Source organism: Oryctolagus cuniculus, chromosome 19, assembly GCF_051225735.1.
Source record: "Oryctolagus cuniculus isolate XC-2025 breed Fujian yellow rabbit chromosome 19, ASM5122573v1, whole genome shotgun sequence".
In the NCBI taxonomy this organism is placed as follows: domain Eukaryota; kingdom Metazoa; phylum Chordata; class Mammalia; order Lagomorpha; family Leporidae; genus Oryctolagus; species Oryctolagus cuniculus.
In genome coordinates this window covers 34,336,949-34,364,397 of record NC_142885.1, presented here as the reverse complement: position 1 = coordinate 34,364,397, position 27,449 = coordinate 34,336,949, and the positions used below count along the sequence as shown (strand labels likewise).

At 39.6% G+C, this 27,449-nt stretch overlaps 1 protein-coding gene and 1 pseudogene across 4 annotated transcripts in view; one reads left to right on the top strand and one right to left on the bottom strand.

The window, feature by feature from the left end:
• The window catches only part of TPST1 (tyrosylprotein sulfotransferase 1), a 153,118-nt gene that overhangs the window by 114,443 nt on the left and 11,226 nt on the right, over window positions 1-27,449 (bottom strand). Inside the window, exon 2 of one of the 4 annotated variants that reach the window (XM_051836341.3) lies at window positions 8,284-8,420. The exons of the other annotated variants lie outside the window; for them this stretch is intronic. The gene's annotated coding sequence lies outside the window, so the exon portion shown is untranslated. The remainder of the gene's footprint in view (window positions 1-8,283; window positions 8,421-27,449) is intronic. 4 annotated transcript variants of the gene reach the window in all.
• LOC138846903 (large ribosomal subunit protein eL34 pseudogene) lies at window positions 5,050-5,410 on the top strand (annotated as a pseudogene).

The following is a 27,449-nucleotide window of genomic DNA, read 5'->3' as shown; positions in this document are numbered from 1 at the left end:
GGGAGTGAGAGAGGGGAGGGCCGCAGGAGGGAGGTTAGGTTGGGGGGGGGGGCACAATACAAAAGTTGCACTTTGTAAATTCACATTTATTAAATAATAATAATAATAAAAAAAGACTCTGCACACAGGTTAGCAGCCAGCCAGGCCATGCCCAATACTCAGTGTGTACACATGGCCCAGGCACATGTACTCACAAGCACATTCACCTTACTTTGTTATTGTAATCAGGAAAGTGGCTGTATTCCAGGTCCAAAGAGATGCTGGAAAATGTCACAGCAAAAGATAAATTATAGGACTGTAATGATCCCTTTGAAAAATGTTCCTTTGTTAATCATTAGCTCTTTCCCAGGGCCATTTGTGATGTCAACTAATGTGACAAATAGCAACAGCCAATGCTGCCTTGCCTGCTATCTAAAGTCCAGTTTATAGCTGGTTTCTCCATTTACTTCCAGTTTGTTAGCAAAAGGAAAATAATGTCATCATACCCTATAAACTTGTCAATGAATAAGTGTCTGGAAGTTCATTTTAAAAAGCAGCTTTGTCATTCAGCAAAAATTTTAAATCAGCAGAAACTTAAAATGAATCTACTGTTGCAAGACATTCCCGTATCAGCACATGGAAACACTTTATCCCAGCTGCACTTGGGGGACTAGCACAGAACTCACTGATGACAAGAAGCAAATGGCAAGAACATGGTATACACAACTGACTGACAGTCTGTAAAAGTCAGTTGGGCCGGCGCCGCGGCTAACTAGGCTAATCCTCCGCCTTGTGGCGCCGGCACACCGGGTTCTAGTCCCGGTCAGGGCACCAGATTCTGTCCCGGTTGCCCCTCTTCCAGGCCAGCTCTCTGCTGTGGCCAGGGAGTGCAGTGGAGGATGGCCCAAGTGCTTGGGCCCTGCACCCCATGGGAGACCAGGAGAAGTACCTGGCTCCTGCCTTCGGATCAGCGCGGTGCGCCAGCCGCAGCGCACCAGCCGTGGCAGCCATTGAAGGATGAACCAATGGCAAAAGGAAGACCTTTCTCTCTGTCTCTCTCTCTCACTGTCCACTCTGCCTGTCCAAAAAAAAGAAGAAGAAGGAGAAGAAGGAGAAGAAGGAGAAGAAGGAGAAGAAGGAGAAGGAGAAGGAGAAGAAGAAGAAGAAGAAAGACTGGGGAGAAACTGCAAAAAAAGAATACCTGTAAGTTTTCTTTATTGTGCCACTGTGACAATCAAATGGATACAAATGAAAGAACTTCAAAAGCACAGGGGCCCACAGCACCGTTGTCACACTGGTTCTTGTTTATCTGCTACCTTCACTTCCTGGCACTCCTTCATGCAGTCTGCCCCTTTCAGACCTCTCCCCACCCCCCAGGTACCCTCACACCTGTCTTCTAGCCATGTTGCTGCCTCCTGTGTCATGCACATTTCTGCCTTTTAGACACATCTCTTCAATGGACCCTTTCCTGACTGCTCTTTAGCCATCCTTCTTCCCATCAGCCCTCTGCAAAAATCTATTTTTCCCTCTTCTGTAACATCAGTGCACTTGGTAAAGACACCTTAGTTTACAATTGAAGCACTGTATCATAGCTAGTTTACCCTAGTGGACTATAAACTCCTTTAAGGCACAAATTAAAACCCATTCATTATCTAGTATGCAGTATGAATACTGCATTAAATACAAAACAAGGAATTTATAGGTGAAGAAGCAACTAGTTTAATATTTTATTAAAATACCTATAGGGGCCAGCGCTGTAGCATAGCAGGTAAAGCTGCCACCTGCAATGCTAGCATCCTATATAGGCTAGCATCCAACTGCAATTCAAGTCCCGATTGCTCCACTTTCAATCCAACTCTCTGCTGTGGCCTGGGAGGGCAGTGGAGGATGGCCCAAGTCCTTGGGCACCTGCACCTACATGGCAGACCCAGAGGAAGCTCTGGCTCCTGGCTTTAGATTGGCCCAGCTCCAGCCGTTGTCGTCATTTGGGGAATGGACCAGCAGATGGAAGCTATTTCTCTCTCTCTCTCTTTCCTTCTCCCTCTCTCTTTCTCTCTGCCTCTGCCTCTCTGTAGCACTGTCTTTCAAATAAATAAATAAATCTTTAAAGTACCTATAAAGTCACCTGAAATAAAGCAAATATTTGACAAATAAAAAAGAAAAGAAACAAGGGACCATAAGTAAATAGAAACAAAGTAACCTGGAAGTGAAGAAAAAAATGGTAATTTTAATTATTATCCCAACTGTATTTATTAATTGACAAAATTATTACAAAGTGCAGAGCAAGAAGGAAAAACAGCTTTTTCAAGTCTTTGGGGAAATATAATAATGTGTTAACAAAAATATTTTACCTGGTTATGATACCAGCAGTAATCAGTAGGACAAAATAGAAAGTTCAAAAGAAAAATGTTAACCATGTATATGTATATGAATTTATTATGCTTCAAAAACAAACCACAAAATGGTGACTTTTTAATTTATGCTGCTATGTTCTCTCATCCACACTCCCGTACTCACCCTGCTTCATCTACAGCTGCTACTTACTTATATTCTAAACACTCTCAAATCTATTTGCAACCAAGACTTCTATCCCAAATCTCAGAGCTGACTATTCAAAGGCCAAGGGACAACTTGATCTGAATGTCCCTTTGGCAGGTGAAATTCAATGAACATCAATCACACATATTTTCCCAAGTTCCTCTCACCTACTTTTCTATTTCCTTACTGGTCAATGAATCACTTTCTCTTGAGTTCCCAAGCTAAAAACTTAGAAATCTTCATGTCATTTCTCCTTTAACCTTTTTTTTTTTTTTTTTTTTTTGACAGGCAGAGTTAGACAGTGAGAGAGAGAGAGAGACAGAGAGAAAGGTCTTCCTTCCATTGGTTCACTCCCCAAATGGCCGCTACGGCTGGTGTGCTGCATCGATCCAAAGCCAGGAGCCAGGTGCTTCTCCTGGTCTCCCATGCAGGTACAGGGCCCAAGCACTTGGGCCATCCTCCACTGCCTTCCCGGGCCACAGCAGAGAGCTGGACTGAAAGAGGAGCAACCAGGACAGAATCTGGCGCCCCAACCGGGATTAGAACCTGGGGTGCCAGCACCACAGGCAGAGGATTAGCCTAGTGAGCCGCGGAGCCGGCCAGTTTCTCCTTTAACCTCTGCATGGATAACTGGTAGTCCTGTCAATTCTTCCTCATTCATCTCTCTTTAATCTATGCCTTTCCCTTTTCTTTCCCTGCTGACATAGCTTTAATCCTCATCTCATCCTTTCTCCATGACTGAGTTCTGACTTCCTATAACCAGTTCATTCACTATCCTTTTCAGGAATAATCTTTCTAAAACACAAACGTATTTAAAGCATTACCATGCTTAAGCACTTCAATGACTTTCTAATACTCTCAGAAAAAAATCATCGCAATCCAGTCCCAAATGTTGTCTGTCCCTCTGCCTCTTCTCTCACCACTTCCCACCTGTCACCATCACTCCACATAGACACACTCACCCAATACTGCTTTCATCAACCCGAACCATCCCTTACTGTCAAAGCCTCTACATGCACTGCAGCCTTTGCACATCTCTCCTGCCTACTAACTCCCACTCATCCTTCAACATTCAGCTTCAATGCCATCACTTCCAGGAAGCTTTCCAGACAGCTCTCTGCTACATATGACGTGGGTGTTGTCCTTATTAGCACCCATATGCACCCCTTTCACATCACTTCTTACGTCATTATGGTAATTTATCTGTTTTTCCAGTAAACCGTGAGCTCACTGTAAGTACAGACTTTTAAGTTAACTAATCGGTTCTTGATTGCCAGTAAGTTAATTATGGCTATAAGTACATCTGTGAGTGAATTAATTGTGAGTTCTCAGAAGATATTGACTATATCTTTTCCTTTTCACTTTCCCCATAGTATATAACATAATAAGCTACATATGTATTGAGTACATGATACATACGCACACTGAATCACTACATTAAAACTTTCTCATTAAAACTCCAAAACTAACACTTAAGCTCACTTCTCTGATTTTCCCTTTGATCCTTGCTCTTCTAATCCACTGTTGTTAATCAGTCCATTTCATCTGCCTCTATAAATTACTCTAATTGATGAATAAGAAGAATCTTACTTTTTGTAATCCTTTACACTTGTTGCAACAAATGATAAGATGCAGGAACACTTTTGTCCTAGAATAATTTGACATGTGAGGAAACTGAGGCCCAAAGGAAATAAATAATTTGTTTAATATATTAATATTTGCAAAACTGTTGACTAAGCTAGAACCCAGGCCTTTCACTACATTACGGTATTTACCAGACATTAGGCTTGGCAGGACCAAAAACTCATGTATACTGCAATTACAGTGTAAATAAATGAATTTTGTAAATTTAGAGTGTAAATAAATGAATTCAATAAATAACATCTGTTATTACTTAGAAGGCTTTTGCTGGCATATGGTTTTAAAAGTATGCCTAGCTTTTGATTTGTATTTTCTCTAGGATTATTCCATTATGAACATTTCAGATCTAATTAGGATGACAGAAGACAACTCTAAATACATGAATGTATTATGCTTTATTGGGATAAATGAACAGTTTGCATATCTGCTCTTTCTGAAAATCTCAGATGACCTCATCTGGATGAGACTGAGAATGAAGAGCTGGGGAGCTGGCACTCTGGTATAGTGGGTCAAGCTGGCACCTGCAATGGCAGCATCCCATACTAGAGCTGCAGTATAAGACCCAGCTGCTCCACTCTGACCCAGTTCCCTTCTAATGCACCTGGGAAAGCAATGGATTATGGCCCAAGTACTTGAGCACTTGCCACCAAATGGGAGACCTGGATAGAGTCCCAGGCTCTTGGCTTTAGCCTAGACCAGGTCCTCGGACACTGCAGCCATTTGGAGACTGAACTAGCAGGTGGAACAGCAATCTCTGTCTCTACCTTTCTCTGACACTTTGCCTTTCAGATAAATAAAATAAATCTTAAAAAGAAAAAAAAATGGAGAGCTAGATTTTGTCTAAAGAGAGAAAAGACAGCTTTTCTGGGATGGTACTTAGAGATGGTCTGAATGGTCCAGCATTTGACATATCACCATGGGCTTTCTTACAATATAGCCTCCAACAAAACCAGACCATCCCAAACTCCTGGTAACAGAATTGTTGCCTTTATACTAAGAAGGTTGGGAAGGAACCAAATCTGCATGTGGCTCACACCCAAGCAGACTTTGAGGGGTTCGTGTTGGGAAACATAAAGTCCTAATGAGATTGTCTAAAACAAAGTATCATGTCAGCAGGACCTATGGTGGTTCCATGTGGGCTAAATATGTCCGTAACAGGATCCTCATCAAAGGGTAGAAAACTGTTGTGAAAATGTTGAAGGCACAACCACAGAGGCAGAAAGCTAAATTGAAAAGTGAAGCTTTTGAATAATTTTTAAAAATCAAAAAGTTAAAAAAGAGAGAAAAGACATATATTGAGGCTAGAAATTACCATAGTAAATAGTTTTAACTTTGCTGTGTGAAGGGTTTTTTAAATTATTTATTTACTTACTTACTTCTTTATTTTATTGGAGAGAGAGAGACAGAGAGAAAGTGAAAGCACTCCCATCTGCTGATTCACTCTCTAAATGTCCAGCCCAGCCCACTCCTGGCAGACTCAATCCAGGTCTCCGACAGGGCTGGAAGGTACCCAACTACTTAAGCCAGTACATACTACACATTATCAGGAAGCTGGAACCAGGAGAAAAGCCAGGACTTGAACCCAGGTACTCCAGTACAAGATATGGGTATCTTAATCATCATCTTAACTAGAGGGACAAATGCCCACCCCTCCTGTATTTTTTTAAAACAGTTTAATTTTACTTCACCTCAGTCACTTTCAGATGTTAAGTAAGTTCTCAACTTCCTTTGTGGGAAATTATGCCTCTGATTCAGTTTCTCAAAGCTGAAATTCTATGATCTTCTCTGTAAAAAGCTATTTGACAGGTAGAGTTGTAGACAGACAGAGAGACAGAAAGAATGGTCTTCCCTCCGTTGGTTCACGCCCTAAATGGCCACTATGGCCGGCACTGCGCTGATCCGAAGCCAGGAGCCAGGTGCTTCTTCCTGGTCTCCCATGCAGGTGCCGGGGCCCAAGCACTTGGGCCATCCTCCACTGCTTCCGGGCCACAGCAGAGAGCTGGACTGGAAGAGGAACAACTGGGACCAGAACCCGGTGCCCTGGGATGCCGGCCACTAGGCATCAAATCCTTGCAAAGAAACTACTATTAAAATAATTTCAGTGGTAAGCATTACATTTTGCCTTTATCATTTTATTTTCTTGTAACTTTCTAAGGATTATACAACAGAATTCAAAAAGTTCATGGAAAAATGTAACTTAAAAAATGTTTTTGTGTAAAACATTTTGAAATCTGTGAATATTCTTTCACAATACACATTTTCTATGAACTTTCTGAAGATCCCCTGTATAGCAATATGTTCAATGATACATTGCTATTTACTTTGTCCAGAGTAGAAAAGTTCCTTTAATTCAGTAATAAATAAAATTAGTCCCCAGTAGCAATACTTAAAATGTGGAATGTTTTGCTATAAAATTTTACCCTTACATTTCAATAAAATATTTATTGAGCATATAGAAGAGTAGGATTCATCATCTACCTTCAAAAAACTAGGAACTTACCAGAGAAGATACGAAACTAGCCATAGGGGCCAGTGCCATTAGCTCACTTGTTAATCCTCCACCTGTGGTGCCGGCAATCCATATGGGCACCGGGTTCTAGTCCCAGTTGCTCCTTTTCCAGTCCAGCTCTCTGCCGTGGCCCAGGAGGGCAGTGGAGGATGGCCCAAGTGCTTGGGCCCTGTACCCGCATGGGAGACCAGGAGGAGGCACCTGGCTCCTGGCTTCCAATCGGCGCAGCACCAGCCGTAGCGGCCATTTGGGGGGCGAACCAATGGAAAAAGGAAGACCTTTCTCTGTGTCTCTCTCTCTCTCTGTCTAACTCTGCCTGTCAAAAAAAAAAAAAAAAAAAAAAAAACCAAATTAAAAAAAAAAAACACTTAAAAGAAACTAGCCATATATGCCATGAAATAACAAAAAGACCACACAAAAAGTATGAACAAAGACATATGGGAATCTAAAGAAAGGATCACAATCTATGGGATCAGAAAAAGCTATACAAAGACAATGACATGAGAATGAATGAATCTTAGAGAATAAGCAGTAGTCCCATTGTGCCCATTGTGCGGGTAGGGGAGAAAAAGTGTTTTGAGCAAAGAAAACAATAAGCCTAAAAGTGGAAGAGGAGAGCATATATTAAGGAAATATTAAGGAATCAGCTTAGCCAGAGTTTAGGAAATAATAACATAAAATAGAAAAAACAGAATTACAGAATCTCAGAGTTTTCTGTGGCCTAAAATAAACTTGCAAATGTGAAGCACAAACTTCTAAGAAAAAGCAGGAGGAAGCACTTGAAGAATAGCAGATTAAGGACCTCCAACAGTCCATATAAAAGTAACAAGAACACTAGTAAAAATGATCAAAGTCAACCATTTCAGAACTCTAAAAAACTAACCAAAGGCTTGCAAAAATCCAAAGAATGCTTAGACAAGAAAAAATGGCTGATTCCCAGCAAGTAGAATTCCCAGCAAGCTTTGTGGCATATTAATTTGCCCCATTCCCCTTTCCCTTCAGAGCCTTGAAAATCAACAGCTTCACAAACATGGTAGTTATGAATACTAGCAGCCCAGCAGCCACGTAGGGGGCAGAACAGATTAGGGCCCTCCCCAAAACAGCATCCTCAAATTGCCATTTAACCTGTCTAGCAGCTCAATGGAAAAGCTCCATTATCAGGACTTATTATCTTGATTTGAATTGAATCAGATCTCCACTGATGAGAACAGTGCTATTCCCAGGTCACTTGTTAAAAATAATCAGAGGAAATTGTTTAATGTCACACTGCCTGTAGTGGGGACAGTTGGGGACAAACAAGGCGTTCGTCAAAAACAAAAACAAAAAAACTGGAAAATGAGATGTCCATAGTGGGCTTTTAAAGACTCCAACATGGGGCTGGCATTGTGGAGCAGCTGGTTGAGTTAACTGCTTACGACACCAACATCCCATAACAGCAGCAGTTTCTCCTGGCCACTTTGACAGGGGGTTTCCAACTTGAATAAATACAGCTTTCCTTTCAAAAAAAAAAAAAAAAAAAAAAAAAAGAGCAGCAGTTCAAGTTCCAGTGCTCCACTTCCAATCCAGCTCCCTGCTAATAATGCAGCTAGGAAAGAAGCAGAGGATGGTCCAAGTACCTGGTCCCTGCAACCCCATAGGAGACCCAGATGCAGTTCAAGGCTTCTGGCTTCAGACAGGCCCAGCCCAGGCTGTTGCACCCATTTGAGAAGTAGACCAGAAGATGGGCGATCTCTCTATGTGTGTGTGTCTCCCTCTTAAAAACAACAAAAACATAAACAAAAATTATATAAATACAAATAAAAACTCCAACAAATACCTAAGAAACCAGAAAGCATGCACATGCCTAGCAAAGAGCTATGGGAAGTCCCCAACCTCTCATAACTGGCTGCCCTTGATGTACTATACCAGCAGGACACAAAGGCTAAGGCACAACTGTAAACTGCTGTTACACTGAAGGGGTGACACAACACACACACACACGCAAACACAGAGCCCTCAGCAAAGGCTAGGAGACATATTGGTTCAATACATTTAAGGAATTATTAGTGGACCACTAAGCTAAGCAAGCGGAAACTTCAGTGGTTACACAGGACAAAAAAAAACACAAACAAATAATTAATCCCAGAAAGTCATAAAACAAATAGCAACAAAAAGTCTTAGGAGGGAGAGGGATCTGATTTCCATGGTAGCCATATTACATTATTTAAAATATTTACTTTTCAATAAAAAATTATTGTACACAAAGAGAAAAGCATAACCCATACACACAGGGAAAGAAAGGCAGTCAATAGAAACTATCCCTGAGAAAGCCTAGACATTGGACTTGCTAGATAAAGACTTAAGAGGAGCTACTATATATACATTCAAATAAGTAAGCAAGGGGGTAGGCATACAGCCAAGCAGTTAAGACACTCATATCCCATGTCAGAGAACCTGAGTTTGAATCCTAGCTCTACTCCTGATTCCAGCTTCCTTCTAACATGCACCCTCAGAGACTGCATGCTGATGGTTCAGGTAGTTGAGTCCGATACCCACATGAGGAACCTGAATTGAGTCCCTGGCTCCCAGTTTCAGCCTGGCTCAGCCCCAGTTGTTGCTAGCATATAGGAAGTGAACCAGCAGGTGAGAGCTCTATCTGTCTCTGCCTCTCAAAATAAAATAAAACAAAGCAAAACCTAAATGAGCACATATCTAAAGGATTAAAGGAGGAGCTGGCGCCATGGTTTAGTGATAAAGCTGCCTCTTGCAGTGCTGGCATTCCATATGGGAACTAGTTCAAGTCCCAGCTGCTCCACTTCCCATCCAGCTCTCTGCTAATGCACCTGGGAAAGCAGTGGAAGATAGCCCCAGTGCTTGGGCCCCAGGGAGTCCTGGAAGGAGCTCCTGGCTTCAAATCGGCCCAACTCTGGCCGTTGCAGCCATTTGGGGAGTGAACCAAAGGATGGAAGAACTCTCTCTCTCTCTACTCTCTCTCTACCTCTCCTCTGTAACTCTGACTTCCAAATAAATAAATCTTTAAAAACAAAAGAATTAAAGGAAATTGTTAGCATGATTGCTCATCAAATATGGATTAAATTCAAATAAACAGAAATTACTTTATTTAAATTTAGAGAAGCAGAGAAACAGACTGATAGACAGAGCTCCTCCTATCTACTGGTTCACTCTCCCAATGCTCACAATGGCCCAGGCCAGATCCAAAAGCCAGGAACTCAGTCCAGCTGTAGCAGGAACCTAGTTACCTGCAGTTATCACACTGCCTCCTAGGGTCTGTACTGGCAGGAAACTAGAGTCAGGAGCCAGAGCTGGGAAGTGAAGTCAGAACCTCTGATGTAGGAATTGGGCCTTTTAATTGTTAAGCTACATGCCTGCTCCAGAGATACAATTTTTTTTTTTAAGAATTAAATAAAAATTCTGGAGTTGAACAGTAACTGAAAGGAAAAATCCACTAGAGGGGCTCAAAGACAGACTTAAGCTGGCAGAAGAAAGAATCAGCAAACTTAAGGACAGATCAATTATCCAGTCTGAAGAATAGAAAGAAAAAACAATGAAAACAATGAACCATATCCTCAAAACTATGGGACATCATCAAGTATACTAACATACTAACGATGGGACATCATCAAGTTTACCAACATACTAACATACTAATACTAAGTTACAGAAGGGGGGAAAGAAGTTCCAGAAGGAAAGGGTTACAGGCATAAAACATTATAATTACAGAAATAATGGCTGAAAATTTTCCAAATTCAATGAAAAATACTAACTGAAACTTCCAAGGAACTCAATAAACACCAAGTAGGATAAACTCAGAGATCTGCATCTAGACACATCATGGTCAAACTGTCAAAAGGCAAAAACAGAGAGGATCTTGAAGACATCAGAGAAAAACAACTCATCACACACAAAATCCTCACTAAGATAGAAAACTGACTTCTCATTAAAAACCACAGAGGCCAAGAAGGCAGTAAGATGACACATTTCAGTGCTAAAGGAAAAAAGCGCATCAACCAAGAATCCTAAATCCGGCATTTCAAAAATCCATCTTTCAAAAATGAATGTAAAACTCAGACATCCCCAGCAAAGAAAAAACAGAGAATTCATCCCTAGAAAACCTTCTTTATAAGAAATAAGGGACAGCACTGTGGCATAGTAGGCTAAGCCTTTGCTTGTGGCACCAGGATCCCATATGGGCACCAGTTTGAGTCCCAGCTGCTCCTCTTCCTATCCAGCTCCCTGCTAATGGCTTGGGAAAGCAGCAGAAGATGGCCCAAGTTCTTGGGCCCCTGCATCCATGTGGGAGACCTGGAGGAAGCTCCTGGCTCCCGGCTCCTGGATTCATATGGGCGCAGCTGTGGCCATTGGGGCTATTTGGGGAGTGAACCAGTGGATGGAAGACCTTTCTCTCTGTCTCTCCCTCTGTGTGTTACTCTACCTCTCAAATAAATAAATAAAAATCGTTTAAAAAAAAACGGAAGGAAAGGAAAAGGAAAAGGAAAAGGGAAAGGGAAAGGGAAAGGAAAGGAAAGGAAAGGAAAGGAAAGGAAAGGAAAAAAGGGAGTTCTTAGGGCTAACGTGAAAGGACTCTAGACAGCAATTCAAATCCACATTAAGAAATAAATAGCACCAATAAAATTATATAAATACATGTGGAAAATTGTATATATAAACATATTTTCATTTATAACTCTTCCTTTATGAATTAAAAGGAGACTGTATAAAAACTATCAAGCTTAGTTTTTGTATGCTATTGAAATCAATGGGTGGGTTTTGTGGCACAGAAGTTAGACCATGGTATGGACACCTGCATCCCACACTAGAGTGTCAATATGAGGCCAGGACACTCTGCTTCTGATTCAGTTTCCTGATAATGCACCTGGGAAAGCAGCAGATGAAGGCCCACGCACTTGGTTCTCTGACAATACACAGAAGACCCTATGCAGTTTGAGATTCCTGGCTTCAATTTGACCCAGGCCCAGCTATCATGGGCATTTGGGGAATTAACTTTTTCTATCATTCTACCTTTCAAATAAATAAATAATGTTTTTAAAAAGAAATGTTTCAAAACAACATTTAATAAAAAATGCATTTATGGGGCTGGCACTGTGGCACAGAGGGTTAAAGCCCCAGCCTGCAGCACTGGCTCCCATATGGGCACTGGTTTGAGTCCCAGCTGTTCCACTTCCAATCCAGCTCCCTACTGATCAGCCCAGCCAAGTAGCAGAGGATGGCCTGAGTCTTTGGGCCCCTGCACCCACAGATGAGACACAGAAGAAGCTGCTGGTCCCTAGCTTCAGATTGGCCCAGCTCCAGCTGTTGAGGCCATTTGGTGAGTGAACCAGGGGACGGAAGACTACTCTCTCTCTCTGTTTCTACCGCTCTATATAATTCTGACTTTCAAACAAATAAAATAAATATTTTTAAAAGATACATTTCCACTTAAAAATTAAGTTTATATTAACTTAACCAGATTTTTTTTAATTTTTCCTCAGAGGCTAAATTATCACCAGGGGAAAATAAAAAATACAATAAAAATAATTAAAATATATACTGGAAAATATTTAACACAAACAAACGTAGTGCAGAGGAATACAGAATCAAAAAAGATTTAAAACATACGGAAAACAAATAACAAAACTACTGTTACTAATGTACAAGGATGAGTAAATACAAATGTAAATTAAAGTAATTAAATTAAATGTAAATTAAAACAAATGCAAATGGGTTAAAAATTGTCAATTGGCAGGGACTGAGAATGGATCAAAACAACTGAAAAACATGATATATGCTTTTTATAAGACACACAGTTAGACTCAAAGGCCAAATAGGCTTAAAGAAAAAATTTTTACATGCAAATAGCCACACAATGACTCTGGAGTGTCTATACACTATTAGATTCGATGCCATTTTATGGCAAAACATGTTACTAAAGACAAAAAAAAAAAAAAGTACATAAAGTACATAAGAGGGCAAATCTATCAATTCATCAAAAAGATGTAATAATTATAAACCAATATGTAACTAACAATAGGTTTCCAAAATACATGAAGCAAAAACTGACAGAAGTGAGAAACAGACAACTCAACAATAACAGTTGGAGACTTCAATATCCCATTTCAATACTGGATAAAACAACTAGATAAATAAGGAAACAAGAAAATAGAAGCCTTGAACAGGCCTACAAATGAAGTAGATCTTACAAACATCTATAAAATCTTTCAGGTAACAACAGTAGAACACATTCTGTTTTTAAGCCCACATGGAACATTCTCTAGAATACACCAAGTGCACACCTCAGAAAAATTCCCAATAGACTGAAGCCATACAAAGTATTTTATCTGCCCACAATAATATAAAATTAGAAAATAACAGAAAAAAGTTTGCAATATTCACAAATACATGCAAATTAAATACCACTCTCCTAAAAAAAATGAGCCAATGAAGAAATTATAAGGAAAGTTACCAAATACTTTGAGATGAAAACATAAAATACCAAAAGCAGTGCTAGATTCACTGCTGTAAACACCTATATCAAAAGATTACAAATCAGCAATCTAACTTACTTAAGAAATTAGAAAAAGAAGAGCAACTAACCTAGAGTCAGCAGAAGGAATGAATTAAGACTACAATGAAAGAAACAGACTAGAAGGACAATAGAGAAAAATGAACAAAGCCAAATGTTGGTTCTTTGAAAAGATCAAAATGCTGACAATCCTTTAGTGGGACTGACAAAAAACAAGAGAGAAGATTCAAATGGCTAAAACCAATAATGAAAAAAGAGACATAAATACCAGCCTTATAGAAATAAAAATGATTTTAAACAACTGCAATCCATAAAATCTTATAAGAGATGAAATAAATTCCTAAAAGACACAAATTACCAAAATTGATTCAAGAAGAAATTTAAAAATCTGAATAGACCTGTAACAAGTAACCAGACTGAATTAGTAACCAAACACTTCCCAGGACCAGATAGATTCACTGGTGAATTCTACCAAACATTAAAGAATTAACATCAATCCTTAAAAAAACTCTACAAAACTCCAAAGAGGAGGAAATACTTTTAAACTCATAATATGAGGCTAGTTTTACCTTGATTCAAAAAAAAAAAACCTACGGACCAATATTTATTATTACAAATTCAGTATCGTCAACAAAAACATTAGCAAACCAAACCAGCAACATACTAAGAATCACATATCATGAATAGGGGTGATTTAACCCTGAATGCAAGATTAGTTCAATACAAATATTACTGCCGGGCCGGCGCTGTGGCACAGCAGGTTAATACCCTGGCCTGAAGTGCCGGCATCCCATATGGGCGCCAGTTCAAGACCCAGCTGCTCCACTTCCAATCCAGCTCTCTGCTATGGCCTGGGAAAGCAGTAAAGATGGCCCAAGCCCTTGGGCCTCTGCACCCTCATGGGAGACCTGGAAGAAGCTCCTGGCTCCTGGCTTCAGATCGGCGCAGCTCCGGCCATTGCAGCCAATTGCGGAGTGAACCAGTGGATGGAAGATATGTCTCTCTCTCTCTCTCTCTCTCTCTCTCTCTCCCTCTCTCTCTCTCTCCGCCTCTCATCTCTCTGTGTAACTCTGACTTATAAATACATAAGTAAATCTTTAAAAAAAAAAACACACACACAATGAATAAACTAGAAACAGAAGGAAACATCATCAATCTTTCAAAGGCATCTAAGAAAATGCACAGAGTAGTGCTGGTGCTGCTGCCTGCATTACCGACATCCCATATGGGCACCAGTTCAAGTTCGGCTGTTCCATTTCCTATCTAGCTCTCTGCTATGGCCTGGGAAAGTAGTGGAAGTTGGCCCAAGTCCTTGGGTCCCTGCACATGAATGGGAGACCAGGAAAATGTTCCTGGCTCCTGGCTTCGGATCAGCCCAGCTCTAGCCATTGTACACAAGAAAAATAAATTATAAGATTGGAAAGAAGTGAACACTATCCTACATATATAATCCTATTAAATCATTAAAGAAACCATCAGAACTATTAAATGAGTTTACTATGGTTGCAAAATACAAGATCAATATAAGAAATTCAGTTGTATTTCTAAATGCTAGCAGCTACAACACAAAAATGTCAATAAAAAATTTTCATTTACAAAAGCACCAAGATACTCACCAAAAAAATAAAATATGAAGGAAAACTAGCAAGAAAGTATAAGATTCATACACTGAAAGCTAGAAAACATTAATGAAAGAAATTAAGGGGGCCAGAATTCTAGCACAGCAGGAAAAGCCACCGCCTGTGATGCTGGGTGCTGATTTGGGTCCTGGTTCAGGTCCTGGCTGCTCCACTTCTGATCCAGCTCCCTGCTAACAGCCTGAGAAAAGCAGTAGAAGGTGGCCCAAGTGTTCGAGCCCCTGCACCCACATGGGAAACCCAGATGAAGCTCCTGGCTTTTGGCTTCAGCCTGGCCCAGTCTGGCCACTGTGGATGAAACTAGTGGATGGAAGGTATTTTTTCTTGCTCTCACTCTCTGTGTAACTCTTTCAAAATAAATAAATCTTTTTAAAAAAATGAAATTAAGATCTAAATAAATAAAAAGACATCCTATGATCACAGATTAGAAGACTAAATACTACTAAAATGGCAATATTCTCTGACATGATCTAAAGACTCAATGCAATTCTTATCAAACTTCCAACTGGACAAAAAAAATAGATAAATTGGCTTCACCAAAGTTAAAACCTCTGTGAGTCAAAGAATATCAGCAAAGAAGTAAAGAAAACTCACAGAATTGTTAGATTCATATTTGAAAAATCCTATGTCTGCTAAAGGATCTAGAGACCAGACTTCACTCAAATAAAGAAATCTTAGGGGCTGGCACTGTGGCATAGCAGGTAAAGCAGCCGCCTGCAGTGCCAGCATTCCATATGGGCACCGGTTCAAGTCCCAGCTGCTCCACTTCTAATCCTGCTCTCTGCCACAGCCTGGAAGAGCAATAGAAGATGGCTCAAGTTCTTGGGCCCCTGTACCCATGTGGGAGACCCAGAGGAGGCTCCTGGCTCCTGGCTTCAGATCGACACAGCTCGGTCATTAACACCATCTAGGGAGTGAACCATTGGATGGAAGACCTCTCTTTCTCTACCTCTGCCTCTCTGTAACTCTGCCTTTCAAATAAATAAATAAATATTAAAAAGAAAAGAAAAGAAAAATCTTACAACTCATCAATAAAAAGACAACTCAATTTTTAAAAACTGGGCAAAAAACATACATTTCTGCAAAGATATACAAATGGCCAAAAGACACATGGAAAACTGCTTAAGCCATTAGAGAAACAGAAATCAAAAACTACAGTAAAATGCTACTTTATACCACTAAGATGGCTAGAATCAAAAAAGTCAGACAATAACAAATGTCAGCAAGGATGTGGACAAACTAGAACTTTATCCACTGCTGCTGGAAATGTAAAATGGTATAGTCACCTTGCAAACACTGTCTTGCAATTCCTCCGAATGTTAAATATACATTCCAGAGTTGCCATCTGACTTAGCAATTCTATCACCAGGTATACACCCCAAAGAAAGGAAAATAAGTCCACAGAAAAACCTGTACATGAATGTTCATGACAGCCTTATTCATAGTAATGTGAAAATAACGCAAATACCCACCATGTGAGTAATGAATGAATAAAATATGGTATATCCATATAATAGAATATTATTTGATGGGGCCTGCACTGTGGTGTAGCGGGTAAAGCTGCCGCCTGGAATGCCAGCATCCCATAGGGGCACCAGTTCAAGACCCAGCTGCTCCACTTCCAATCCAGCTCTCTGCTATGGCCTGGGAAAGCAGTAGAAGATGGCCCAAGGCCTTGGACCCCTGCACCCATGTGGAAGACCCAGAAGCAGCTCCTGGCTCCTGGCTTCAGATAGGTGCAGCTCCGGCCATTGCGGCCAATTGGGGAGTGAACCAATGGATGGAAGACCTCCCTCTCTCTCTGCCCTTCTCTCTGTGTAACTCTGTCTTTCAAATAAATAAGTAAATCTTTAAAAAAAATAATTATTTGGTAATAAAAAGAAATTGAAGAGAGAGGATGGTTAACAGGGTCCGGTCATATTGGAGGAATAACTTCTAATGTTCCGTGGCACAGTAGTGTAACTGTGGTTGACAATACTTAAGTATTTCAAAATATCTAGAAGAAAAATTTTGAATGTTCAACAAAAAGAAATGATAAATGCCTAAATAAACAGACATGCCAATTATCCTCATCTATTCATTGCACATTGGATATATGTATTGAAATGTCCACTGAACCCAAAAATAATATAATTAATTTGCATCAATTTTAAAAAACTGTTTAAAAAAAATAAATGAAATACTGATACATGCCACAGCATGAAAGAACTCTGAAAACATTGTGCTGCATGAGAAAAGCCAGAAGGGCAATATATTATATGATTCTGTTTAAATGATGTGTCTGGAACAGATATTCCTACTCTATAATATACACCTACAGAGACAGAAAATAGACTAGTGGTTGCCTAGGGATGGAAGGAATGAGGAAGAGAGTTGAGAGCGATGGCTAAGGAATATGTGGTATGGTTCTTTGTAGAGTAGGAAGTTTCTTTTGGGGTAGTGAAAAGGCTCTAAAATTGGTTGCAATAATGAATGAGCAACTCTGTGAATATATTCAAAGTAAATGAGTTTTACACTTTAAATGTAACAATAAGTGTATGATAATGTGAACTGCATTTCAATAAAACTGCTACAGAAAAAAGTACATTGGAAAACTAAAACTTAAAGTGGATACCTACGAAAATAGAAGACTGAAATTAAGATCCATAGTTCATCACATAATATCCAAAATGTCCAGCATACATCATACCCAGAACTTAGAGTATCACAATTTGAATGAGAAAATACAATTAACAAATGTGTTGGAATTATTTGACAAGGATTTTAAAGCAGCCATCCTGCTTTAACAAGCAATTACAATATATCCTTCAAACAAACAAAAAACCAGAAAATCTCACCAAATAGAAGATAGAGAAAAGAAACAAATGGAAATTATGAAATTGAAAAACACAGTAACCAAAATAAGCAAATACATTACAATAACCAAAAACTCACTGGGTGGTCTCAACAGCAGAATGAACATAACAGAGGAAAGAACCAGTGAACTTGAAATGGGAAGTAGAAAAACAGGAATTACTCAATCTAAACAACAGGGAAACAAAAAAGAGAAGTGTTTCATACCCTGTGGACAGTAACAATAACAAAAAAAACCTAACATTCCCATTATCACAGTGGTATCAAAAGAGGTGAAAGTGCTACTGAAAAATAATTCTAGGGAATGGCTGAAAACTTCTCAAATTTGGTTCAAGAAGGTAAGAAAACTCCAAATAGAATAATAATAGAAATAAATAAATAGAAATAAAATAAATAGAAATAAATAAAGAAATTCATGCAGTCAAGATACTTCATAATTAAATTTCTGAAAATTGAAGACAAAGAAAAAACTCATTAAAGTAGCTAAGGAGAAATGACAAATTACATACAGAGAAAAACAAAGTCCAAAGACAAGATTTCTCATCTTAAGTCAAGGAGATCTGAACAAAGTTTTCAAAGGTTAAACAACTGTCAACCACAAATTCTATACAGAGAAACAGGTGACAAAAATCTGAAGAACCAGGGAAAAAAGACAACTCCAACCCTGAGAAATTATAAAATATGATGATATCAATATAACAGCAATTACTAGTTTCCTATAAATGTAATTAAATATTTGGGAATTACAGATTTTTCCCCCTCCCTAACACCAATGCTACCGAGACTCATTTAGATATAGGGCTTAATGAAAATTTCCTACTTTCTTTTAAAAAGAAATTGGTGGGGCTGGCCTTATGGCTTAGCAAATTAAGCCACAGCCTGCAGCACAGGCATCCCAAATGGAGGCCAGTTCCATTCCAGGCTGCTCTACTTCTGATTCAGCTCCCTGCTAACGTGCCTGCAAAAGCCATGGTGAATGGCCCAAGTTAGGCCATTCCACGCATGTGGGAGACCTGGAAGAAGCTCCTGGCTCCTGGCTCCAGTCTGGCCTAGTCCTGGCCATTGCAGCCATCCAGGGAGTGAACCAGTAGATGGAAGATCTCTCTCTCTCTGTCTCCACCTCTCTCTGTAACTCTGCCTTTCAAATAAATAAAATAAATGTTTTCAAAAAAAAAAAAAAAAAAGAAAAGAAATTTGTATGTCAGTGCTCAAGATCTTTTATCAACTTGACAGTTTTTGTTCTAATTAAAATCCCAAAGCTTATGAGCCTAAAATCAGAACTATGTGTTTTTTTTCTAAAAAAGCTATGATTCCACCTTACTGTAGAATCTAAGCTCTTTTTTAAGATTTATTTATTTATTTATTTAAAAGGCCTCATCACAGAGAGACAGACAGACAGACAGACAAAAAAAAAAAAAAATGGCTGCAACAGCTGGAGCCGGACTGGTCCAAAATCAGGAGCCAGGAGCTTCTTCTGGGTCTCCCATGGGAGTACAGGGGCCTAAGGACTTGGGCCACTCTCCACTGCTTTCCCAGGAACATTAGCAGGGAGCCAGATCAGAAGTGTAGCAGCTGGGACTCAAACCAGCACCCATATGGGATGCCAGCATATAAACCACTATGCCACAATGCTGGCTTATTTTTTAAAAACTTTAAGATTTATATGCCTTAACCACCTGAAATAAGGTCTACTTTAAATAGTATGTTTTAGGGGCTGGTGCTGTGGCCTAGTAGGTCAAGCCTCCTCCTGCAGCACTGGCATACCACATGGGTATGGGTTTGTGCTTGGGTCCCTGCACCCATAAGGGAGACCTACCTCTGTCTCTACCTCTCTGTAACTCTGCCTCCCAAATAAATAAATAAATCTTTTTTAAAAAAATAGTATGTGCTAAAGATGAAGTGTGAATGGAACTCTATAGTAACTATCACGGATTAACCACCTTAAAAGCCAAGTCATGGAGGAGATTATCATTAGACACACTAATTTATAAAGATTGTGTTGTGTGTTTTTAAAACAAGAATGACTAGGCAAGCTTGACTAGTGACCTGTTAAACAGCCAAGAAACTGGTGGTCAGCTTGCAAAAACCACAAATTCATGATCAGTTTTACGTTATTTACCAACTGATCCATTCAAACAACTATTCAAGTTTCTAAAATATATCAAGTACCACACAAAGTAGTGATGAATAGATAAATAAGGCATGGTCCTAGACCTCAAGACAACAGGAAATGAGAAATAACTTCAATAAAATGCAGTAAATACTTTAAATAGGTATATGAGCAAAGTAGCAGGGATGTAAGTAACCAACCAGACCAACAAAGATGATATTTAGCCTGCATGAGTTAAATTGCTCCTCAGGGTTCTATCATTTCCTCTCCTGCTCTCAGCCCAGGTCTAGATGCATATCTAGATGCAGATGCCACCATCTATCCCCTGGGAAGTATTTTTAAAATAACAAGGGCTGGTCCTGCACCAGACCAAATGAAGCAGAATCTGCAGATGTCAGGATCCTTCTGCCGCCACCCTTTACAAGCTCCCTGGGTAGTTTTAAAGTAGTGTTTGTGTTGGAAATCACTAGTGCAAGCAATCTCACCTACTTCTGGCGAATTCAGATGCTATCCTGGTGCAGACCTTCCATCTAATCTCCACCTTCATGCTCAGCTGCTCTCTTATTCCTTTGGGCAACAAGATGGTACCACTGGATTTCTCCTTTTCTCTGCAAAACCTGTTCCTTTTCCTATCTGGATTAACAGAACCAGCATTAGCATAGTCACCCAAGCCAAATATCAAGAAAGCATCTCAGAGCTGGCACTCTGGCACAGTAGGTTAATCCTCTGCCCGCAGCGCCGGCATCCCATATAGGTGCCGGTTCAAGTCCCAGCCGCTCCTCTTCCAATCCAGCTCTCTGCTATGGCCTGGGAAAGCACTGGAAAATGGTCCAAATACTTGGGCCCCTGCACCCACATGAGAGACCAGGAAGAAGCACCTGGCTCCTGACTTCAGATCAGCGCAGCTGTTTGGCCATTTGGGAAGTGAATCAATGGAAAGAAGAGCTTTCTTTCTGTCTCTCCCTCTCACTGTCTGTAACTCTACTTCTCAAATAAATAAATACAATATATTTTTTTTAATTTCTGGCTCTTCCTTCTCCCTTTCTCCCTCTCCTCCTACACCTAAGTTCTGCTTTTCAATCTGTTCAGTCAGTCCCATCCTCTCAGTCTTCCTGGCCCCACCATCCTTCACCTAGATTCCTGCCATGACTCCCCTAGTTGCCTTCATGTGTCCAGTCTTGCCCCTCTCTATCCACTCTTCACAATGTCACCAGGAGGCTCAAAATACATATGGCTTCAGCACGCATTCATATTATCTGCTAGAGTAGGGGATGCAGACATGAGTCAAAACCCATCCTGGAATGGGGGTGGGAATGGGAGAGGGAGGAGGAGATGGGATGGGAGTAGGGGTGGGAGGGCAGGTATGATGGGAGGAATAATTATATTCCTAAAGTTGTACTTAGGAAATCTGTACTCATTAAACAAAAGGTTTATTCAGGGGAAAAAAATAAGAAAGAAAAAGAATTTCCCATTTCACCTAGTGCCAGCTTCTGGCAACCACCATCACTTCAGTACTGCTTGTATGAGTCTGGCTAGCTTACATACCCCAAATAAGTGGAATCATACAGTATTTGTCCTTTTGTGACTGAATTGTTTCACTTAGCATAATGTCGTTCAGGTCTAGCCATCTTTTCACAAATAACAGGATCTCCTTCCCTTGTAAGGCTGAGTAATTACATTGCACATATATACTACAATTTTTTACCCATTTATCTGTCAATGGACATTTTGTGTTGAATCCATATATAAATAATGTTGAAATGAATGTCACTGTGCTAGTACCTCCTTGAGATGTTGATTTCAGTTCTTTTGAACATTTACCCAAAAGCGGGCCTGTTATCATATGCTAATTCTAATTTTATTTTTAAGGGACCTCCATATTATTTTCCCATTCCCAACAACACTGTATAAGGATCTCAATTTTTTCCATTTTCCCATATTTATATATATATATACCCTATATTTCCCATATATACCCTAATAAGTGACATCTCTGTGGTTTGATCTGCTATTACCTGCTAATTAATGGTACTGAGCAATTTTTCATATACCAGATGACCATCTCTATGTCTTCCTATTAAAAATCTCCATTCAAGTCCCTTGTCCTTATTTTAATGGATTTATTTGGTTTTTGTTTGTTTATGCTATTGAATTCTAAGAGAGCCTTGTACATTTTGGATATTAACCCCTTATCATAAGGTATGCAAATATTTTCACCCATTCCATAGGCTGCCTTTCACTTTGTTGATGTTCTCTTTGCTGTGTGGAAGCTTTTCACCTTGATGTAGTCAGGCTTGTCTATTTTTGGTTTTGCTGCTTTTGCTCTTGATGTCAAACCCAAGAAAACACTACCAAAACTAATGTTAAGAAGTTTCCTCCTATGTTCTATTCTAGGAGTTTTACCATTTATAATCACATTTTTAAGTCTTCAATTAAAAATTTTTTTAAAGATTTATTCATTTGAAAGTCAGAGTTACACAGAAAAAGAAGGAGAGGCCAAGATAGAGAGGTCTTCTATCCGCTGGTTCACTCCCCAGATGGCCGCAACAGCCGGAGCCGCACTAATCCGAAGCCAGGAGCCAGGAGTTTCCTCTGGGTCTCCCACATGGGTACAGGGGCCCATGGACTTGGGCCATCTTCCACTGCTTTCCCAGCCCATAGCAGAGAGCTAGATCGGAAGTGGAGTATCTGGGACACGAACGGCACCTATAAATGATGCTGGAACTGCAGGCGGCGGCTTTACCTGTTAGGCCACAGCGTCAGCCCCACCAATTAAATTTTTAATTGTTTGCTGTATATGGTTTAATCCAGGTGTATAATTTAATTATTGCTCAGGTAGAGGTATAAAATACTGAGAGATATTAAGCAGACAAAAATAAATGGAAAGTATCCATAATCATGGATTATATGAATTAATATGGTTAAATTGCTCACACTATCCAAATATGTCTATAGATTAAAGGGATTCCTATCAAAATTCTGGAGGCATTTTTAGCAAAAATGAAAATGAAAAACAATCCTAAAATTTATATGGAACCACAATACAGCACCTTCATAACCAAAATGATCTCTCATTTGTGAATGAAGGTGAAATAAAGACCTTTCCCAGCAAACAAAAATTGAAAGAATTTGTCGCCACTCGCCCAGCCCTGCAAAAGATGCTTAAAGAGGTGTTGCACACAGAAACACAGAAACATGGTCATCAATATGAAAGAAGGTAAAGGAAGGAAACCTCACAGCAAAAGATCACAGGGAATTCAAAGCATATATTAGAACTTATCTTTGGCAAATGGCAGGGCAAAGTTACCACTTATCATTAGACACATTGAACATTAATGGCCTGAATTGTCCAGTTAAAAGACACCAATTGGCTGATTGGCTTAAGAAACAAACCCCATCTATTTGCTGCTTAAAAGAAACACATCTTTCCAACAAAGATGCATACAAACTGAAAGTGAAAGGCTGGGAAAAGATATACCATGCCAACAAAAATGAAAAAAGAGCGGGCGTAGCCATCTTAATATCGCACAACATAAACTTTACCACAAAAACTGTTAACAGAGACAAAGAGGGGCACTATATAATGATTAAGGGATCAATTCAACAGGAAGATATAACGATTATCAATGTATATGCACCTAACTACAGAGCACCAGTTTATTTAAAAGATTTGTTAAGGGACTTAAAGGGAGACTTAGACCCCAATACAATAGTACTGGGGGACTTCAATACTCCACTCTCAGAAATAGACAGATCAACAGTACAGAAGATCAACAAGGAGACAGTAGATTTAAACGACACTATAGCCCAAATGGATCTAACAGATATATACAGAACTTTCAATCCTACAGCTAAAGATTTTACATTCTTCTCAGCAGTACATGGAACCTTCTCTAGGACTGACCACATACTAGGCCATAAAGCAAGTCTCAGCAAATTCAAAAGAATTAGAATCATACCACGCAGCTTCCCAGACCATAAGGAATGAAGTTGGAAATTAGCAACTCAGGAATCCCTAGAGCATACACAAACACATGGAGAATGAACAACATGCTCCTGAATGAACAATGGGTCATAGAAGAAATTAAAAGAGAAATCAAAAATTTTCTGGAAGTAAATGAGGATAATAGCACAACATACCAAAACTTATGGGACGCAGCAAAAGCAGTGTTAAGAGAAAAGTTTATATCAATAGGTGCCTACATCAAGAAATTGGAAAGGCGCCAAATAGATGAGCTTTCAATTCATCTCAAGGATCTAGAAAATCTGCAACAAACCAGACCCAAATCTAGTAGGAGAAGAGAAATAATTAAAATCAGAGAAGAAATCAACAGGATTGAATCCAAAAAAAAAAAAAATTACAAAAAATCAGCCAAACGAGGAGCTGGTTTTTTGAAAAAATAAACAAAATTGACACCCCATTGGCCCAAATAACTAAAAAAAGAAGAGAAAAGACCCAAATCAATAAAATCAGAGATGAAAAAGGAAACGTAACAACAGACACCACAGAAATAAAAAGAATCATCCAAGGACTTGTATGCCAGCAAACAGGGAAACCTATCAGAAATGGATAGATTCCTGGACACATGCAACCTACCTAAATTGAACCAGGAAGACATCGAAAACCTAAACAGACCCATAAATGAGACAGAAATTGAAACAGTAATAAAGGCCCTCCCAACAAAGAAAAGCCCAAGACCAGATGAATTCACTGCTGAATTCTACCAGACATTTAAAGAAGAACTAACTCCAATTCTTCTCAAACTATTCAGAACAATCGAAAAAGAGGGAGTCCTCCCAAATACTTTCTATGAAGCCAGCATCACCTAAATTCCTAAGCCAGAAAAAGATGCAGCATTGAAAGAAAATTACAGACCAATATCCTTGATGAACATAGATGCAAAAATCCTCAATAAAATTCTCACCAATAGAATGTTCAAGATCACTAGCAATTAGGGAAATGCAAATCAAAACCACAATGAGGTTTCACCTCACCCCGGTTAGAATGGCTCACATGCAGAAATCTACCAACAATAGATGCTGGAGAGGATGTGGGGAAAAAGGGACACTAACCCACTGTTGGTGGGAATGCAAACTGGTGAAGCCACTATGGAAGTCAGTCTGGAGATTCCTCAGAAACCTGAAGATAACCCTACCATTCAACCCAGCCATCCCACTCCTTGGAATTTACCCAAAGGAAATTAAATTGGCAAACAAAAAAGCTGCCTGCACCTTAATGTTTATTGCAGCTCAATTCACAATAGCTAAGACCTGGAACCAACCCAAATGCCCATCAACAGTAGACTGGATAAAGAAATTATGGGACATGTACTCTATAGAATACTATACAGCAGTCAAAAACAACGAAACCCGGTCATTTGCAACAAGATGGAGGAATTTGGAAAACATCATGCTGAGTGAATTAAGCCAGTCCCAAAGGGACAAATATCATATGTTCTCCCTGATCGGCAACAACTAACTGAGCACCAAAGGGGAAACTTGTTGAAGTGAAATGGACACTATGAGAAACAGTGACTTGATCAGCTCTTGTCCTGATGGTTGATGTACAATGTAATACTTTATCCATTTTAGTATTTTTTTTGTTCTAGTACCATTGGTTGAACTCTGTAATTGACACACAATTATTCTTAGGTGTTTAAATTTTAACTGAAAAGTGATCCCTGTTAGGAATTTGGAAAACATTATGCTGAGTGAAATAAGCCAATCCCAAAGGGACAAATACCATATGTTCTCCCTGATAGGTGACAACTAACTGAGCACCAAAAAGGAAACCTGTTAAAGTGAAATGAACACTATGAGAAACGGTGACTTGATCAGCCCTTGCCCTGACTGTTGATGAACAACTTAATATGTTATCCCTCTTAGTATTTTTTTTGTTTGTTCTACTTAATACTTTTGGTTGACTACTGTAATCAATACACAATTATTCTTAAGTGTTGAAACAACTGTAAAGTGATCACTGTTAAATATAAGAATGGGAGGCCGGCGCCACGGCTCACTAGGCTAATCCTCCGCCTTGTGGTGCCGGCACACCAGGTTCTAGTCCCGGTCAGGGCGCCAGATTCTGTCCCGGCTGCCCCTCTTCCAGGCCAGCTCTCTGCTGTGGCCCGGGAGTGCAGTGGAGGATGGCCCAAGTGCTTGGGCCCTGCACCCCATGGAAGACCAGGATAAGTACCTGGCTCCCGCCATCGGATCAGCGTGGTGCACCAGCTGCAGCGCACCGGCCACAGCGGCCACTGGAGGGTGAACCAACGGCAAAGAAGACCTTTCTCTCTGTCTCTCTCTCTCACTGTCTACTCTGCCTGTCAAAAAAAATATATATATAAGAGTGGGAATAAGAGAGGGAAGTGATGTGCAATTTGGGACATGCTCAAGCTGACTTACCTCAAATGGTAGAGTTAGAAACATACCAGGGGATTCCAATTCAATCCCATCAAGGTGGCATGTACCAATGCCATCTCACTAGTCCCAGTGATCAATTTCTGTTCACAACTGATCATAATGATAGGACTAAGAACCAAAGGGATCACATAAACAAGAATAGTGTCTGAAAATACTAGCTGATAGAATAAAAAAGGGAGAGAACGATCCAACATGGGAAGTGAGATACACAGCAGACCCATAGAATGGCAGATGTCCTAAACAGCACTCTGGACTCAGAATCAGCCCTTAAGGCATGCGGATCCAGCTGAAAAGCCCATGAGAGTATTTCAGGCATGGAAAGCAAAGGCACTCTGGCAAAAAAAAAAAAAAAACCACAACAACAACAACAACACACACCTAAATGGAAGATCTCCACAAGTGAGAGAACTTTCACTTTTGACCATGGCCTTGTCTAAAAATGATCAGAGTCAGTGAACTCAGGGGGCTTCCATAGCCTTGGCAGCTCATGACAAGAGCCTAGGGTGATTACTGATGCCATAAACAAGAGTGTCAATTTGTTAAGTCAACAACAGGAGTCACTGTGCACTTACTCCTCATGTAGGATCTCTCTCCTTAGTGTGTTGTACATTGATATTTAATGCTATAACTAGTACTCAAACAGTATTTTTCACTTTATGTTTCTGTGTGGGAGCAAACTGTTGAAATCTTTACTTAATGTATGCTAAACTGATCTTCTGTATATAAAGAGAATCAAAAATGAATCTTGATGTGAATTGAAGGGGAGAGGGAGTGGGAAAGGGGAGGGTTGTGGGTGGGAGGGAAGTTATGGGGGGGAAGCCATTGTAATCCATAAGCTGTACTTTGGAAATTTATATTCATTAAATAAAAGTTAAAAAAATTTAAAAAAAAGAAAATGAATAAAACCACAAGTATCACACTTCATGAATTCAAAATATATTGAAAAGCTGCAGCACGTAAAACTGCATGCATTTTATGAGATAACATATTACTAATTTACATTATAGTCAAATGCTTAATGTTCCACTAAATAAACAGTCCAACAAAAAAAAGTAAAAAAAGACATAGTTCAGCAGAAAAATAAGCAAGGGCTTTAAATAACAATCATTTGGAAAAGATGTCCAACTTCATTCACATAAAGTGAAAAAAAAGGGGGGGAAGAAGAATTAATTATTATGCACAGTTATCCTTAATTTTAAAAATACAAAGAAAAAAATACTGTACCCCATAAATGTATAT